At 41.7% G+C, this 9,928-nt stretch overlaps 1 non-coding gene across 1 annotated transcript; it reads left to right on the top strand.

Annotated features, from left to right (window-relative positions):
- Positions 1-9,165: 9,165 nt before the first annotated feature.
- On the top strand, positions 9,166-9,272 carry LOC133237890 (U6 spliceosomal RNA). Its single transcript, XR_009733399.1, has one exon. It is a non-coding gene; the product is annotated as a U6 spliceosomal RNA (small nuclear RNA).
- The last annotated feature ends 656 nt before the right edge of the window (positions 9,273-9,928 follow it).

The raw sequence follows: 9,928 nt of genomic DNA, 5'->3' as shown, positions 1-9,928 counted from the left end.
CCCGGGGCCTGCGCCCAGCCGCAGCTCGGGAGGCGGAGGAAGCCAGCCAGGATTGATGTCTAAATCAATGCCGTTTCTAGGCGCTTCTCTCTGCTCCTCTCCGTCTTTCTCAAAGGCAGAGCGCCTCCCCAGAGTGGATTTCCTCTCCCTGCGCAAAGTCAAGGAGAGGCGAGTGTCCTCAGGAAACCGAGATCGCTGCCCTGCGCGGGGCCTCGGAGAGGTGGGGGGACCAGGAATAAGCGCCAACAGGGGCCTGGGAGCCCCCCGTGCGTCCTCGTCCTCTTTTTCCCCCAGGTCGCCCGCCACCCCATCAATTCCTACTTCCTTAGCCCACCTCGGAGGGCTCGGCCCCGGCTCGGGCCGCTCTCGTGGCGGTGGTAGCCGGCGAGGCCTGACACCGTGCGCCCTCGTAGGTCCCAACCAGGCCCCCAAGTTGACGAGACCCGGGAGGGGAGTCCTTAGTCTCCGATGCCAAGCCCGGCCCGGCTAAGGCCGGCCTGGCCGCTTCGGATTTAATTCTTCACCGACGAATTAGGCAGCTGCAATTGTCGCGGAAAATCAGCGGCCACTATTGATCCCCGGGACGAGCAGGGGATGGGGAAAGCCTGGGGGCGCGGGCGGGCAGAGGGCGGGGCGGGGTGGGGGATCGGCTCCGGCCCTCGGGTGCCCTAGATCGGGCGTCCTGGTCGGGCCCCCCGAGGCCCCCGCCGAGCACGCGGCCGGGTCAGGCCTCGGTCCGAGACGGGCTCCTCTTCTCGAGCGAAGCCCGGCGGGGCCCGGGTGGGCGTGCGCTAGGCCGCCCGGCCTGCTCCAGCCCGCTGCGGGCCTGCCCTGCGGAGGAGAGGGAGGGGGACTGAAGACAAAAGGCAGGACCGAGGACGGATGCTCTCTCAAGGTCTGCGGGGGACGCCTGGGCCGGGGCGGGGAGCGGTACCCGCTGCCTCCCAACCCCGGGTGGGCTCCCTCGGTCAGGAGGCTGAGGGGAGGCCCGGGGGGGCGCCTCCGGCCCCCGCACGCCCGGCTCCAGGCGCCCCCTCCGCCCGGCCCCGGCTCCCCGCACAGGCTGCTTCCTGAGGGACAGGGCAGGCCTCGGCCGCTGGACAGGGGGGACTTCCCGCCGCCACCGCCGGAGCAACAAGTCCTCAAGGCAGAGGCCCCCCGAGGGCAGGCGGTGGAGGTCAGTTTCCTCTGCTTTGTCTCAAACCAACTTGAGAAGGGTGTGTCCTCAGAAAAAAGGAGCTGACCCAGTTGTGTGGACAATGCATGCTAAAGAAGCCGTTTTGGTTCTAATTAATGCAGAAAGGTGGAAAGGTGGGATGTCTGAAGACAGTGTGTAGAAAAGCACCCTCACCCCTTTATATATGGGAAATGCACCGGCAGCCAGAGTAGTCCTCTGACGTCTATATTTCACGTTTTGCTACTTTGGACATCTTAAAGCCACGTGGGTTTCCCTTACCTTTGAGATTACTTTTTTATAGGACGTTTATGGGAATCACATATTATACAGAAAGTGTGTAAGCTATATAGAGCAGAAGTATCAAAGGTATCAAGCTCCTCATTTACTTTGTTTCATTTTTCTCTTTCTTTCCCAAACTGCCTTCTTTTGTTGGAGGGAATGTGTGCTTCAGACTTTATCCTGGAAAGAGTTGAGCACTGGCTCCCTGGAGATCAGATATAGAGTCAAAAAGGGCCTTCTCACTACATTGCCTGCTCCATAATCCATGGGCTGAGTATAGGTCACTGAACACAAAGTGGCCTTTCCTCTCTTGCTTACTGAGATGGTTTAATGGATTTTATAATGGTTTTGCAACTATCAGACTGGGGAAATCTGGTTTGGGGGCATTGTGTTCATATCAACCAACCAAAGGCAATGCATTATGTCAAATTCTTTACCTTATCAATATAAACTGGTGACAACATAATGGAATTTCTTAAGATAATTTTGAAAGATCAGGTTTTGTTTTGAAACACCTGTTTTGAAACACCAGGTTCCAAACATGGTTTGTAATTTTCATTGTGGAAAAATCCTGAAAATTCTCCATTTAGTTGATCTTGGGCTTGGTGAAAGTTCTGAAAACCCTTTTAAGCAGCAATATTCTATATGTCTGCTACAAAACAATGATGTTTGATCCCATTGCAGTTTTTAGCATGTCTTGCTCCCTCTTTTTTTTTTTTTAAGTAGAAGACTTGTTGGGAAGGTAGTGAATTAGAGTGAATTTAAACCTCCAGTAAAACAGAGATGGGAGTGAGTGGAAACATTTTTAGGAGTTTACCAACACACTAAGGTTGCTTAGATTCATACATATGAATAAGGCAAGGATTTTGTGTTCTGGGAGGACAGTTTTGCTTTGCAGATGCTGTTCCCAGTGAACTGTGTTCACCCCCTTGAACTTGGAGAATGTCAGCTCATATCTGAAATTTCAGTTGCCATTTTTATACTTCTTTTTTAAAGCTACTTGCATATCTGAGTTTTGGAATTATTTTTACTTCCTTTTTTCCCTCATACTTTAGTTTTCCTCCCCCAGCTTTTAATCTAAACTTCTCTTTTTTAAGAATTATTACTTAATTAAATTGCCCATTACGTAAGTGATACACTCATCATGGTAATTAATACTGTATCATGACATACTTGGGGAAATAATGACTAACCCTAGTTTAGTTAAAAAAATTTTTTTTTTTTTACTTCACTCTTTCATCGACAAGAACTTGCCTTTTTAAGATATTGTAACTTAAATATTGGGACATAAATGGGGGATAACTTTGTAATGATGAACTTCATATTCCAAATGCTTTCAAGATTCTCTTTTTCAAAAATGAATTTTCTTGTAGTTCTAATTCCAAGTGATGTAATTCAGTGAATGGGTTCTGGGTTTTTTGGTTCCTATCTGTGACTAATTTACAGACCAGGAAAGTCAGAAGAAACAGAAAACAGAGAACGAGAGAATAGAAACTGTCAGAATTTAGTGATTCATGAGACCAAAATTGCTTCAGAATTATGTCATTTTTTAGAATTTACTACACATTTCAGATTGAGGGAATTTTTTTTTTCTGAAGGGACTTTTAAATTTTATGTGAAAAAATTGCTTAAGCCCTGTTTTCTCAAAGTGGAACCATAGTGATATTTACTATATCATCAAAGTGTCCTGAAGGGAGAAATGTGGGGACAGTTTCAAGGGTCATGTTTAACCTTAGGTTTGTTACACAATGTGAGCAAACAGCAGCTACCCTGCATATTTTGTATTCTTGGTATTCTGAAAACAATTGGGTGTCAATCAAATAAGCATATTAAACCAGGGTCACTTACCTTGTAAATGAACGTCTGGGTGGACTCATTTTAAAAGTGAGTAATCCCTTGGAAAACCAATCGATCATAATTATGTATATATATATTATCTGTATGCTTAAAATATTGATTTCTGTATGCTGGGGTTACATGCAGTAGTGAGTGGAGTTGGGGTAGGGTAGGTGGAGTGAAGTGGGCAGTGGAAAAAGTTACATCTATAGGAGTCTATTGATCCATGACAGGGTAAAATTTTTTCCCTTGGTGTACTCTCCCCTAGGACACTTTAGATCATACCAACCTTTAACACGGTGTTTGTAAACTTTCTGGGTGATATCCACAGTGAGAAATGGATTTTTATGTTACAACCCTACCACATACGTATGTATGTACATTTCAGGAAGGAATGGCATGTTTTTAAAGTGCCCTTTTGTAGACCAACTTGTCTTGGAAATTCTAAAACTAAAGTTTTAGAACCCTGTCTGATTGTTCTGTGTTATCTTCTTCCCGGTATAGCCTCTGTTTTTCTTGCTGCTCATTTAGTACTTGTTTTCTCGTTTGGTATTATTTGTGTATGAGGTTCACTGGCTGTTTTAGATAGTAAGCACATGAGGATGCCTTCCAGGAGGGAAGTGTCTCATAGTACGACACAGGGCTCTTGATCCTACCTTGTTCATTATTTTTTTGAAGTCTTTACTGAAGGTTAGAAGATCTGCTCATCAAATCTGTAGGTGACAGAGAGCTAGCAGTCATATCTAATATACTGAAAGACAAAATCAAGATTCAGAGTGAAATATGAATGTTGGAATGAAAACCAGTATCGTTTAATCAAACACAGACTGATATAAAATCCCTTTATTGAGGCTGAAAATAGAAATCAAAAGAGATCCCTGGATTGCCACAACAATGCATGTGCAAAAATAGAGGTGTTAGTTTACTCTAAGTGCAAAGTGATATAAACATATTATGCTCCATAAGCAGCTAATGTAATTTTGGGCTGAACTAATAGAAATGTGGTATATAGCTTACAAAGAAGGTAGCAGTTTCCCTGTACTCTGGGCTAGAGGCTTGTCTCGCTCTACCTACCTCATTTTAATACAGATATTGACAAGTTAAAGATTACCGTGGGCTCTCAGGGTGTGAGGGAAGAGGAAACCATGCTTTATGGGGAAGAGTTCGAGCAAATGTTTAGGCTGGAGAAGAGGTGAATGGTATGATTGCCACTTCAAATATTTGCCTAGCTGTCATGCGGCAGAGTTGGGGGAGAGTAGTTTTTGCTGATCCCCAGGGCAGAGTTGGGACCAAAGGGTAAAAGTGTCAGGGGAGTTGACTTTGATTCTAATAATTAAGGTTGCTTGAGAGTACAGCAAGTTACTGCATGAAAAGTGAATTGTTTATCCACATGAGTACTCAGCAAAGGCTGAGTGACCATCTGGCTAGGATGCTATAGTACGGATCAGCTGAATTAGGCATCAGGTTGAAATAAGTGATCTTTCTGGTTGAATTTGAGAATTTTCTCAATTATTTTAAAATATTGTGAAAGTGATTTTACATGTAGATGAATTTAAGAGATAGATTTAATATTCAAGCTTGTAGGAACTTCAAATGGACATGGTAGAGCATTTTCTGTCTAGAAGCTCTGTGAAAACAATCTCTTATTTATAGAAAACACAACCTCGTTATTTCTTTTTTCTTTAAGCTTTTTATTTTGTAGTGCAGTATAGCTGGTTAGCCATGTTGTGATGGTTTCAGGTGAGCATCAAAGGGACTCAGCCGTATATATGTACACGTGTTCATTCTCCACGAACTCCCCTCCCATCCAGGTTGCCACGTGACATCGAGCAGAGTTCCTGCACGACACAGTAGGTCTTTGTTGATGAAAATGGATTCATTATTTCTTGTCTGCATTTTTTAAATCCAAAAAAAGCTCTGAAAATCAAGTTTTTCGAATCTCATGTTGAAACTGCCTTAACTGAACGGAGGTGAGATATCTCGGTCTTTATCCCACTTGGAATGAACGTTCATACATATCTCTGCAGAAATAGTAGTGTGTTTAATTACCAGGTGCTTTTCCAGACCCTGCTGGGGGTATGCAGTATATGCTTTTTTGCTGCTAACACCTTTCAAGTATGTGAAAAAATGTTCAATTCTAAGCCATCTATTTCCAAATGATTTCCTTAAAGGATTGTTATTACTTACCTTATAATTAGATAGTTCTTGTTTTTTCAGAGTTGCTTGAACCCATTGGTCAGAAATCTGAACAATAAGCCACTTTACTAACGTAGGCTAGAATAATTCTCGGAACAATTATTGAGTCCCTAAACCTTGTCACAGAAGGAAATTGCTTTACAAGCCAAATTTATCCTAGATAATGAAATGGTAAGTTGCTCTGCCATTTCCATATTTATTTTATGAAGAGGTTAGTGGCAAAAATGATCTGTGTCAAAGGTCTCCTCCGAAGCATATTTGATATTACTTAAGACGGGCAGCGGGTGACGGTATCACACTTTGCTGGCCTGGGAGGAGGATTTAGTGGGATCCGTTAATTAATGGCTTTCATTTTACAAATCATTTCTGTTGCTATTACTCATCCTGTAGACATTTATGGAACACCTACTCCAGGCTGGCCCTCGGCTGGGCAAGACGAATGAGATGGAAGTAGTATCCTTAACACGCTCACATAGTAATTCCATCCTCAAAACAACCTGTCGGATAGGCAAGGCAGATATTATTGTTCCCATTAAAGATGGAAAAGTGGAGTCTCCAGGGAGTTAAGTGACTCTCTTAGGGTCACACATCCAGTAAGTGGTAGAACAGGACTTGAATCCAAGGCTGTAATTTAGAATCTACGTATTTTTCCATCGTATTACCATATATTAAGGACCTGTTGTTCACCATACAAGGTCTATCTTCTCATCCAGACTTTATCTTCGGCTTTCCTTTTAGCTGGCTGCTCAGAATTTGTAGCCACTTTTTATGTGTGGAGAAGGCATTGTGAAATGAATTTTATGGGAGATTGGTCTCCAATTTCTTCTTTTTAATATTTATTAAAATTAAAAAATGTTTTATTTGGCTGCACTGGGTCTTAGTTGCGGCGTGTGAAATCTTTAATTGTGGCATGCGAACTCTTGGTTGCAGCACGTGGGCTCTATTTCCCTTGACGGGATCAAACCTGGGCCCCCTGCCTGCCTTGGGAGTGTGGAGTCTTAGCCACTGGACTACCAGGCAAGTCCCTCTAATTCCTTCCCATGAAAGCCCGAATGCCCAGACTCTTCCTATTCTTCCCCCAGCAGTCCCCTGGCAGGTGGGGCTCAGGAACATCAACCAAACTCAGTCAATAAGATACGCATTCCTCAAAGTAAGACACCGAAGAACAGAGGCTGAGACAGCCTAGAATTCATGCTGGTGAAGCTGGTGCGTTCTGTCCAGCAGCGTCAACTGGTTCTTTGGCTATGATTCCTTTTTCTAAACGTCTCTGATTTCAGACCATTTTCTGGACCTGGTTCTCATCCCTCTGGGTCTGTTCTGTGAGCCATCTGATTTCCTTTCACTTCATTTGTTCGCAAAAGTTAGCCTGAGTCAGTTTCTGTGGTTTTCAAGATAGGACTTTAGAGAACCGTCTTACAGACTACGTAGTGGAAATTGGTCAGATTTTAGACGTATTTTGAAGAGAGACCCAACAGAACGTGTTGAGGCATTGTACGTGGAATGTGAAAGAAAGAAAGGAGTCAAGCATGCCTTCAAAGTTTTCGTTCTGAATAATTGAAAGAATAAAGCTACCATCAAGTCCGGTTCTCTATTACTGCAAATCTCCTCCCCCACCCAAGTGGTGAATTAAAACAACAACTTTTTAAAAAAAAATATCTCTGTTGAACTGGGCCTCTCGCAGCATAATGGCTGGGTTTTGAGAGGGAGCAGTCCCTGAGGGTGAACGTTCCAGGAGAAGAACCTGGAAGAAACTGCCGGGTCTTTATGACCTAGTCTCAAAACTCACATCATGTCACTTCCTCCATCGTCTATGCCTAGAATTATTCATGGACTCATTCAAAGAGGAAGGGACGCTGGAGCAACAAAGAATCTGCAGCCGTGTTTTGAAACGTTTATCAAAGAATTCTAAGAAAGGTGGGGAAGATGAGGAGAGGAACAAGGTGAGGGGGCTTATCATGTGTTTGGACACGTTAAGTAGATGTCTGTTAGGATTCAAGAAGGGATAGTGGGTAGGCAATTGGGTTATGAGTCAGGTGTTCAGGTGAGAAGTTGAGGCTAAAGATAAAAATTTAGGAGTTGTCTGTGTGTACTTGGTATGTAAAGGTTTTGAAGTCAAAGAGTGCCATACCTCCAGCCTTATTGTATTTGCTCGAAATTGCTTTGGCCATTTGGGGTCTTTCATGGTTCTAAATGAATTTTAGGATTGTTTTTTGTATTTCAATAAAAGTGCCATTGATATTTTGATAGGAACTGTGTTGAATCCACAGATCACTTTGGAAAGTGTTGACATTTTAACAGTCTTAATTCTTCCAGTGCATGAACATGAGATGTCCTTCCAATTTATTTGTGTCTTTTTCCTTTTGTCACTGTTTTGTTGTTTTCAGTCTACAGGTGTTTCTGTTCTTTTGTTAAGCTTATTCCTAAGCTTTTTCTTATTTTGGATGCTACTATAAGTGGAATTATTTTCATTTCTTTTTCAGGTGGGTTGTTGTTAGTATATAGAAACACAGTTTTTTATATGTTGATTTTATATCTTGTAGCTTTACTGAATTTGCTTATTCCGTAGTTTTTGTAGAGTCTTTACAGTTTCTACATATGGCATCATGTCATCTTTAAACAAGGGTAATTCCACTTCTTTCTTTCTGATTTGAGTGGCTTTTATTTCTTTTTGTTGGACTAGTTTCTCTTGCTAGGACTTCCAGTACTGTGTTGAAAAGGAGAGGTAAGAGTGGGCATCCTTGCCTTGTTCTGGATCTTAGAAGGAAATCTTTTGGTTTTTCATTGTTGAGCATGATGTTTGCTGTGGGCTTTTATTGTATTAAAGTAAGTTTCTTCTATACTTAATTTGCTGAGAGTTTTTTTAAAATTGAAGGATAATTGCTTGACAGAATTTTGTTTTCTGTCAAACCTCTTGTTGAGAGTTTTTAATTGTGAAAAGATGTAGATATCGGGAAATGGTTTTTATGATCCATTGTGATGATTCATGTGATTTTAATCCTTTATCCTGTTAATACGGTATAACGTTGATTGATTTGTATGTATTGAATCATCCTTGTATCACAAAGATACATTTCACTTGGTCATGGTGAATGATATATGCTGTTGTAATGAGTTTGTGGTATTTTTTTGTTTTTTGAGGATCTTTGTATCTGTGTTCAGGAGGGCACTGATCTGTAGTTTTTTTCTCTTGCGATATCTTTTGTCTGGCTTTGGTTTCAGACTAACTTCATAGAATTAGTTTGAAACTGTTTATTCTAATTTCAGGAAGCATTTAAGGAAGGTTGGTGTTCTTTATAAATGTTTGGTAAAATTCACCCACGAAGTCATTTGATGCTGGTCTGTTCCTACGTTGGAAGTTTTAAAACCATTCCTTTGGTTTTTTTCACTTGTTATTGGTATGTGCAGAGTCTCTGTTTCTCCTTGACCCAATCTTGGTAGGTTGTGTCTAGACTGTCCAGTTTTTTGGCATAGGATTGTATGTGTTTAGGTTGTCCAATTTATTGGCATATGATTGTTCATAATAGTCTTTTATGAGCCTCTTTATTTCTGTGAGATTAGTTGTAATGTCTCCTCTTTTATTTCTGATTTTATTTATTTGTGTCTTCTCTCTTTTTTTTACCCCCTAGCCTAGTGAAGGGTTTGTTGATTTTATTTTATTTTTCAAAAATCAACTCTTAGTGCTCGCTTCGGCAGCACATATACTAAAATTGGAACAATACAGAGAAGATTAGCATGGCCCCTGTGCAAGGATGACACGCAAATTCATGAAGCGTTCCGTATTTTTATCAATACAGTATACTAACACATATATATGGAATTTAGAAAGATGGTAAAAATAACCCGGTGTACGAGACAGCAAAAGAGACACTGATGTATAGAACAGTCTTATGGACTCTGTGGGAGAGGGAGAGGGTGGGAAGATTTGGGAGAATGACATTGAAACATGTAAAATATCATGTAAGAAACGAGTTGCCAGTCCAGGTTCGATGCACGATACTGGATGCTTGGGGCTAGTGCACTGGGACGACCCAGAGGGATGGTATGGGGAGGGAGGAGGGAGGAGGGTTCAGGATGGGGAACACATGTATACCTGTGGTGGATTCATTTTGATATTTGGCAAAACTAATACAATTATGTTAAGTTTAAAAATAAAATAAAATTAAAAAAAAATCAACTCTTAGTGTTATCAATTAAAAAAAATGTTTATCTGTTCTCTAGCATTTATTTATGCCCTAATATTTGTTAGTTCCTTAGTTATCCATTCTTGGAAATGTTCCTTCTTTCTGCTAATTTTGGGCTTAGTTTCTTCCCTGAGGTGTAAATTGAGATTGTTTATTTGAGATCTTTCTTGTTTTTCAGTGCAAGTATTTATTGCTATCAACTGTACCTTCTGTACTGTTTTTTCTGCGTCTCATTAGTTTTGGTATGTTGTATTTTTAT

The sequence above is a fragment of the Bos javanicus genome, chromosome 24 (assembly GCF_032452875.1).
Source record: "Bos javanicus breed banteng chromosome 24, ARS-OSU_banteng_1.0, whole genome shotgun sequence".
Lineage (NCBI taxonomy): Eukaryota > Metazoa > Chordata > Mammalia > Artiodactyla > Bovidae > Bos > Bos javanicus.
The sequence above is the reverse complement of the archived record's forward strand: the minus strand, read 5'-3'. Positions and strand labels throughout refer to the sequence as shown.